The following is an 8514-nucleotide window of genomic DNA, read 5'->3' as shown; positions in this document are numbered from 1 at the left end:
GCACCATCATTGCTGTGTAAGTTCTCCCTGCAGTGTGATCAATCAAAATTCAAAACAGTACATTTTAATTGGAATACTGTAGAAAATACTTAGTCTTGGTTCTCTTGTTTCCTCATATTTTCCACTCACCGCCTCCCCTTCACATCCTTTCAGCCTTTGCCCAGAATTCACCTCAGCCCACAGGCTTCTTCTATTTTTTCCTTTTTTTTTCTGGGAGGTGAGGGGTTAAAACAATAAATATATTGGTTCCTGTTTTTCCTCTCTGCAGCTCCTGAGCTCCAGCTGGGTGCAGACATGGAATAGTAACAAGTCCATGGGAAAGGCTCATCTTCTCACAGCCCTTGCAGCAGCACTCTGAGCTCACTGTGAACTTCCCAGAGCACAGAGGCAGAGCTGAAACCTTCACCAATGCTGCCAGGAACATTCTGCAGGGATTAAAGCAATAGGGTGGAGATGAAGTGTGTGTGAACCCAAACTGGACTCCAGGTGTGTATAAAGAACAGTGTGCTTGGTCTTCAACTGAATTTACAATATGTACATATACGTACATAATCTGTGGCCATTGGCAGTTAGCTCTTTATCATCCAGAGACACACCAGAACCTTCCAGATCCTGAAGGAAAGCACATTTCTGGTGTAAGAGACAAACATGGGGCAGCAAGATCCAGACACTTAATGATAACTTGGTTTTGCTTTTGTCCTTTCACAGAGCAGGTGCTCTGCTTCCATGAACTGTAGCCCTGCTAAACACTTTTGGTTCCTCAATAATTCCTGATGGGACAGAGGGATTTCTGCATCCTTGCAGGTGGATAGGTTTGCTTGGATTGATGTCTCAGCCTAGAGAATGGCAAGAGGGGACAGGCTCACCCCTGCACAAAGCCTGGCATGGTGCAGGCAGCCTGGGTGGTCTCAGCTGGGTGCAATCCCATTTCCATTTCCCTTTGGCTCTCTCTGTGCTCATGGAGAGTTGCTGTGGCTCAGCTGTCATTGCTGTTTCGTTATAATAACCCGGCTGCTGTCTCAAAGCCCAGTTCTAACCTGGCGTTAGGGAGTGCCAGTTCCTGGGAGGTCTCCAGTGTGTTGTGCATGGCTTATCTCCTGGGCATGCAGCAGGAAGGAACATCCAGGTGCTGGTAAAGTTGTGGCAGGGGGACTCAGCAGGTTGGCACAGGTGTATTGGCACTGCAAGGTGACAGGGTGACCTTACACCATAGAGATGTTGGGGTTTTGTTTTGCTAAAACTCAGAGTGAAAAGCACTGAAACTGGAGCAGGTAGAGATGAGAAAGCACTGATGGATGTTTGTTATGTCAGCTTAACTGGGGTGGAAGTGCCAGGAAAGCAAATGAAATGTAATGCCCCAAATTGTGCCTGATGTCACTTAACACTGCACTCCTTGCAGTCACTTTGAATAAATACAAGACATTTCTTTATTTTCAAGCATTCTTTGTGGAGAAAAATACAGGAAAAAAAATAGAGAGCAGCAAGACAGTCTGAGCTTCCCCTACCCCTTGCCAAGCAGTAGAGAGCAGTGGGAAACAGTTAGCAAAGGTGTCAGATTTTCTCTAAGGGCAGTCACAAGGCTCTTGTGCCAAACACTATTTGACATTTAATTTAAGACCCATGTAAAGTAACAGCCAGGGCAGGCAGCAGGCAGAGCGTTCCAGTTGACAGACTGGCTCTATTTGCTTTAATTTCCTTAGTCCGATGGCCAAGTTTATCTGTGAGCAAGAAATACTCAGAGTATTATTTTTTTTGTTAGCTCATGATGAAAAGACAGCCCTGTGTTGTGCTCAGACACCATTTTGGGCTTCAGGTGGCCCTCATTAGGGAACATAATGCAAGAGAGCTGTGTGTCAGGGCCAGAGGATCCAAAGCAAGTTCTGCCTCTTTGATTAAATTCTGCTGAAGTCAAACATTCTGTTCCTGGGCTGAACTGAGCCATTCAGCAGGTTTAAAGGTGCAGAGAGGGGGGCTGTGTGTGGAGGTTTGCAGCCTCACAGCCAGGAGGTGTGAGGAGAGCAGGGAGGGCTTCCTTCCTTCTTAAAAGTTGTGTCAGGACCACTCAGTGCAGAGGGATTGTGCAAGGATGTGTCCTGTTCATGTGCAGAGGAACCACCCACAGCACCTCGAGGTGCTGGTCTAGAAAAAGGTGTCCCTGCCCATAGCAGAGGGTTGGAATGAGATGATCTCTGAGGTTCCCTCCAACCCAAACCATGGTTTTGCTCTGCCTGGCTTGTGCTATAAGCCCACAGATGGGGAAGATTGCAAAGCAGTTTTTTTGTATTCTGGTTTCTTTAGTTTTCCTGTTGGAGCTGAGAAAACTGATCTAGTGTGCTGCTGAGGAGGTGAGATGGGAATAAAACCTAGCAGGAGTATGTGGAAGGAGTGGTGGGAGTTGGTCTGAGGCCTGTGTGAGGAGGGGAGCAGTAGTGGAAGCTGTGCTGGCTGTGTAGTTAATATTGGCAAAGGGGAAATGTTGCAAGGTGTGTGTAGAAATTAGTCAGGAAATGTATTTGTTGCTTGACTTTCTTTTTTTTAAAGAAAATAAATGTGTTTACTCAACAGCATGAAGTGTTGTCCCTCCAAGAATACCTGTTTGGTGACAGAGATATGGAATTATGATGTCAATCATGGAGATAAGGAGTATCAGGGGAGGAAAGTCTGTGAAAAAGGTGATTTGTCATGTTGAAGACCAAAAGCAGCTCAGAATATGAAGCAATGTGAGGAGAAGGGTTCCCCAGGCAGTGGGACAGAGACAGCAGCCTGCAGGCAGCATTGGCTGGGTGGAGGAGCACTTGGCTGTTTTTCCAAGGTCATTAGCAAGTCTAGACTTTCCCATAAAAGGGTCCCATTTGCTGGAGAATCCTTGGGCTACCGCTGCCCTGAGGGCTTCACAGAGAACTTGAAGGCATCCAGAACAGCCTGGCTAGACTGAGGCACTTTCCTGAGCTTCTGTGTGTATGGACCTTGGAAGACAACTTTGGGGCAGCCTGGCAGGAATGATTTCCATAGAACATGCAGCCTGCCCCAGCAGAAGGCAGCTCTAGGGCTGGCCCATCCTGGCTGGGACACTGCTGTTCCAGACTGGCTGGGTTTAGCTCCTCTTCAGGTTCTGCCCAGCAGACAGAACAGAGGAGCCAAACCCAACTGCATTCCTCTCAGAAAGCCAGAAATTGAAAAACTGCTTCTGTGTTGTAGTGGGCTGATGGAGGCATATGAGGCATAACTCTATAGATGAAGTTTTTCCTTCCACCTTTGCTTCAAACCTCTCTTGCTCCCTCATCACTGACTTGTTTGACCAATTTGTTGGTGCCATCCTATGGCTTTAAGCACTTTAAATGCCAGCTGTCTTCCCTATCTTAGAGAGCATCTCTGTCTAGCACAACACACCTGGAGAGAGCTTCTCCACAGCAGTGTTCAGAGTAAATCACAAGTCCAAACCTCTCCAAGATCACAGACTGTGCTCTTTTTCCTGTTAATAGGGGCTTCCAGCTTATGCTGCAACTTACCTTGGAAGGAGAAACCAAAGGGAGATGCTAAAGGCAGGGAAAAACTTAGTGCAGCTTTCTAATTGAGTCAGGGTAAAAAAATTCCAATGTTTGTTCAAGAAAAGGTTTGAATATTTGGAAGACTGGAAATTGTTGGATAACGTTCTTTTTACAAGCCCATGTATGATATCCTCGTCTTAGGGCCCCCTTGAGAGCCAGTGTCAGGAAGACTGGCCTGGGGGACTGAATCAGGATTTGTCAATATGAATGGCCCCTGGGGACAGACAGTGGTGTCCACCCCAAAGGAACCCACCCTGGGGGCTGCAGTGGTGAATAGAGTCTGGTCAGGCTTCTGCCCAAGGGAAACAGTTTTCTGCATGTGAGAAAACTTCTGGCATCTGCACAAACTTAGATGATGTCAATCCAAGCTTTAAGGAGTTTGTTGTCTAACTGGGACCAGCAGCGTGACTTGGACAACCATAACACAGCTGGGGATGATTCCATCCTGGGAAGGTGTGACTAACCTGGGGCCATTGTAAAATGGTTTCTGTGTGTATTTACTGTATATTTTTGTGGCAGGTTTTCTTTTTCATAATTAGGTCTTCCTGAACAGCAGTTGGATGTTTCAGCAAAGAGAAGAATGTGTACTAAATTCTAAGTGGGGAGGAATCCTGGATAGCACTAGGGGAACTTCCAAAACTGGTGTTTACCTTTGTTTTGCTTTTAGCAATCCAATTTCTCTTTGTGAGCTGAGTGTGCAGAAGGGATAATATAAACTGAGTTTATCACAGCAGCAGAGCTGGAGCAACTCCAAGTACGTTGGTTTGTACCCTGGAAATAGAGACTGCTTATCCAATTATTTGCAGCTTGTTTTCCAGGGAAAAACGATTGACTTGAGTCCTGCACAGGGTAAAATCCTGTTAGAGTGTGTCATTTTGTCCTTTGGAGTGGGATGTTGTCCCAGGTTTCATGAGATGTTGTTTTGTCTCCTGGGATTGTTGAAAAGCTGCTGTGTCAGGGATCTTTGTTCTTCAGATGAGAAAGTATCTCTCTGTTGGAGTGAGAGATGAGGCTTAAGATACACATGATTACCTTTATCTTCCTGTCCCAACCCTTTTCACCCACTGCCATGGTTAAATTTGTGAGAAGAGTCACATTAATAAATAAACTATACATTATTGAGGGTAAAAACTCCCAGGAGGGAGGCATTGAGTGGTACAGAGATACAGGCACACTTAACAATGAAACAAAGAGACAGACTTTGGCTGAACATCAGGAAAAACATACTGAGAGTGAAATAAATTTGGCTATGGGACAGTTCCCAACAACAGTAGCAGCAGTCCTGTTACCCAGACTAATTTTAAACACTCCTGTAGGCATCACTCCCAATTGGGTCTGGAAAGAGAAGATGTCAATCACATGCATAGTTCGAAGATGTCACCTTTTCTTTGGCCCAAAGTTTTCCATGACATTTTTTTGTGTTTTTTTTGATCAATGGAGATAATTCCTTTCTATTTGTTTGTAGCAAATTTGAAAAGAAAAAAATAATTTTGGTAAGGTGAGGAGAAGAGAAATTTTCAGCTGTTTTAATGTGGCTCTTCCTTTAAAGGGGTTCAGAATCAGCCATAATCAGACCAGATTTTTGCATTAGGTAGCAGAATCAAAATGAATTGGAGGAAGATATTAAAAGAAAATTTTCTCTCAGTCCCTATCAAAACCCTGCATCTTCTTAAGTATAGATGGGTCTGCACAGACTGGTAGCATCAGATGCTCCTTGCCCTCATACAAACCAACCAGAAAGGGGTAAGGAGTCAGGAACGATGTTTGCCCAGTGATGTGGATAGTCCACATCAGCCACAGCCTTCTCCAAATTCTTGCTTCTTCCTTCTGGTAGTTTTTTTTTTTGTGGCCAAAGTGAATCCAGTATGAAAGCCCCGTTAGTCATTCACTGGGATTAAGCACTGATGGGAAGAGGTGTGAGAGGTAAGGAAAAGATGGTGAAAATGACTCAAGCCTTCCTCAAGTGCCTGTGTGGGCAGCCTGAGGGCATCCCAGGCTGTTGGCTGGGAGGGCATGGAGCTCCTCCAGGGGCTCCTGGCCATCTGGAGGGGCTGGATGGTGCTGGATGGGTTTGTGTTTGCTCCCTGGCTTAGTCTCTCATAACATGGTTTGCAGCACATATTTTGTGACGTGAGAATGTGCCCTCTGTTCACTTCTAATGCACCTGTTGGTTCCACAAACAGGCCTGCCAATTAAATACAGGAGTCAAATCCCACAAGGAGCTTGGTTGCCTATGCTGGAAGATGGATGTATGTAATAAATGGTGTTATGAGGTATACACCCTAGCCTATTTATGAGTTACCATATGAGAGAGAAAGCAGGGTCAGAGTACTGAATAGGCTCAAATAACATATGGATTTATATGCTAGATCCACCTTCCAACCCTTTATTTCATCTTGGGCAAGTTATTTAGCTTCTCTGGGCCTCAGATCCTCTACTGAGTACATCTGGGACAACAACAAAAAATCCTTTTTATCTGTTTTTTCTGCTCTGGTTCCTCATGTGCAGAAAAAGGAATTGCCTCTGTGCACATACTTGATTTTTTTCAGGATTTTTATCAACACTCGGGTGTTGCTGTTGCATTTCTGCTTGTACTCTTGCAGACCAGAGACGATTCAGGAGCAAAAGCAGAGATACTCCTTCGAGTCCCCTTTTATGTTTCATCGCTGGTACCTCCTCTCACAAGTAAGTGAGCTGCATTTTACTCATCAGATCGGAACTAAACTTTGGTTTCCATGGAAGTCAGGTACCTCTGCATTCAGCAGAGTCCTGTTATTACTCACCAGGAGAAGGGCAGCCAACATTGTACTCCAGCTGTAGCTGACAGGCAATTTATACGGGACGAATCCCTTAACAGTGGACTTCAGCCTTTCCTGAAATCTTATCCCTCGCCTCTCCATGCGAGTGGGGCCGCTGGCTTCGTGGAGCAGCTCGTTCCAGACAGATGCTGACAACTGGAGCTGAGTGGTGCTGAGGGAACGTGACACAAAGCTGCAGCAAATGTATTAATTGCATTGCTTGGGGAGGGCTGGATTCTTTCCCCTGCCCCTCCTTTCTCTCTGCCAAAGCTTTGTGTGTGCCGGGAGCCTTGCTGGGTTTTTCTCATGAACAGTAATTAACTAACACAGCCACGAGTTCTGGGCATCTGCTCCACATCCCCGGAAGGTGCGTTATTAACCCGAAAGGATTTGATACCCTCCCGCTGTGTCCCATTTTCTCTGCTCTTGCCTGGTCCTTCTATTTGATTCAGCCTCCCAGGTCCATTAAGATCTTCACAGTTGCCCATGCACAAACCTGACAGGCTCATGGGGAGACTCTAAAACGATGCTGGTTCAATTAGCAGGATATAATTTGCCCTTTGGTGAAACCCTGGGCTCCCCTGCCAGGCTAAGCACTTGCTGCCAGAGCACTTAGCACAGGGAGGAGCGTTCCCATCACATCTTTCTCAATGGCAGGTCACAGAAACCATGAACCCAAGTAGCTGCCATAAGAAAGGAATTTTATTTTTATCCCAATTTTATTTTTCCTCATGAAATGAGTTTTAGAGAAACCAGAAAGCCCAGTTCGGATATTCAATGTGAACAAACCAGCTGGCAGCTGTAGTTTTTATTTTAGCCTGGGAATCCTGCTGGCTGTATTTTTTTCCTTCCTTCCTTCCCCATGAGCCCGTCTTGCAATTTGAGTTGTTCTGCCCTATAGGTCACAGACGAGTTTGCTATACAATTTTCTGTCTCTGTGTTGATCAAATGCTTTTCTGAATGATTTGCTGTTTGCTGTGGTTGTTAACCTCCTGAGTACTCAGTCTTGCTTCTCTCACCTCTGAGACAGTGCTGAAATACCTGAAGAGAAACCAATATCAGATCATGCATATTCATAGTGATTATTCCCCATTCAGCTGCACAGACAACAATTTTAACACACTTACCAAAAGCAGATATGAGTCAAAGTGATACTCGGGATGGGGGGAGGGAAGGAGAGTCGAGATATAATTTAGATTTTTTCTCAGCCTTCAGCTACTTTGGACAGTAGCTGTTCCCATGAGATCTTTTGTATATTAGCAAAGGGAATTGTGTGCTTTGATGGTGGAACTTCTCACACTGGAGGAGGTCTCCTGGAGAGATGATGTGGAAAAAGCTGGTGGCATCTGCCCCTGCTAGGGCAGGGGAGAAGTTTGGCCAGAACTGCTCTTGAGAGGACTGCCAGAGTTTGGGCTGGTTGAGCTGGGTCTCTCACACGGTGGGAAAAACCTGCCCTTAGCTCTAGTCTTGAGGAATGCTTCTTTTTTTTTTAATGTTACTTCTCTTTCCCAGGAGACTTCCTTGGGTTTATAAATGACTGCATTTCCCTTTGGCATGACAGCTGCAGCTTCACCTCTTCTCGTGTGAACCTGGAGTCAGGTCAGGCTAAAATGCTGAATCCTTCCTTTCTCCTTCCCGTGGTTCTCTGGCCCCCTCCTTCCTTCCCCATATCAACTGCCTGTATTGCCATAACTTGAGGATTAGCTTTTTCCCTGCAGGACTGAGCTGAAATTCAAGTGCTTTACCGAGCTAAACAAATCTCTTCAATATTAGCAAGGCAAAGCAAAATGCTTGTGCACATGTGGTTTTTGTTAGCTGACTTCTCCCCCAGCCTCATGTTTGGTCCCAGTGTCAAATTCCCTCTTAAATATTCTTAGGAGGTCACAGAAAGCAGGTGAATAGTCATACAATAAAAATCACATCACACCTCTTAAAAAAAAAAATTAAAAAAAAATACATCCCCTCTTTCAGTCTTCTTCCCACTCCACCCATCCCTATACACAGTAGAGGCAAAAACCTGATTATGCACTTAGTGGGAAAGAATTAAAAATTAGTTTTCCTAGCAGGTTGGAGCACAGGGATGTAGTTAACAGATTTGTAGCAAATGAAGATGCAGAGTTATAGGGTGCCCGAAGTTAAGCAGGTAAATATAGGTCAGGCTCTCAGCC

At 45.3% G+C, this 8514-nt stretch overlaps 1 long non-coding RNA gene across 1 annotated transcript; it reads left to right on the top strand.

The window, feature by feature from the left end:
• The first annotated feature begins 274 nt into the window (after positions 1 to 274).
• On the top strand, positions 275 to 7945 carry LOC131583203 (uncharacterized). Its single transcript, XR_009278467.1, has 3 exons — positions 275 to 486; positions 6152 to 6233; positions 7859 to 7945. It is a non-coding gene; the product is annotated as an uncharacterized LOC131583203 (long non-coding RNA).
• The last annotated feature ends 569 nt before the right edge of the window (positions 7946 to 8514 follow it).

This window comes from Poecile atricapillus, chromosome 11 (assembly GCF_030490865.1).
Source record: "Poecile atricapillus isolate bPoeAtr1 chromosome 11, bPoeAtr1.hap1, whole genome shotgun sequence".
Classification (NCBI taxonomy): Eukaryota; Metazoa; Chordata; class Aves; order Passeriformes; family Paridae; genus Poecile; species Poecile atricapillus.
The sequence above is the reverse complement of the archived record's forward strand: the minus strand, read 5'-3'. Positions and strand labels throughout refer to the sequence as shown.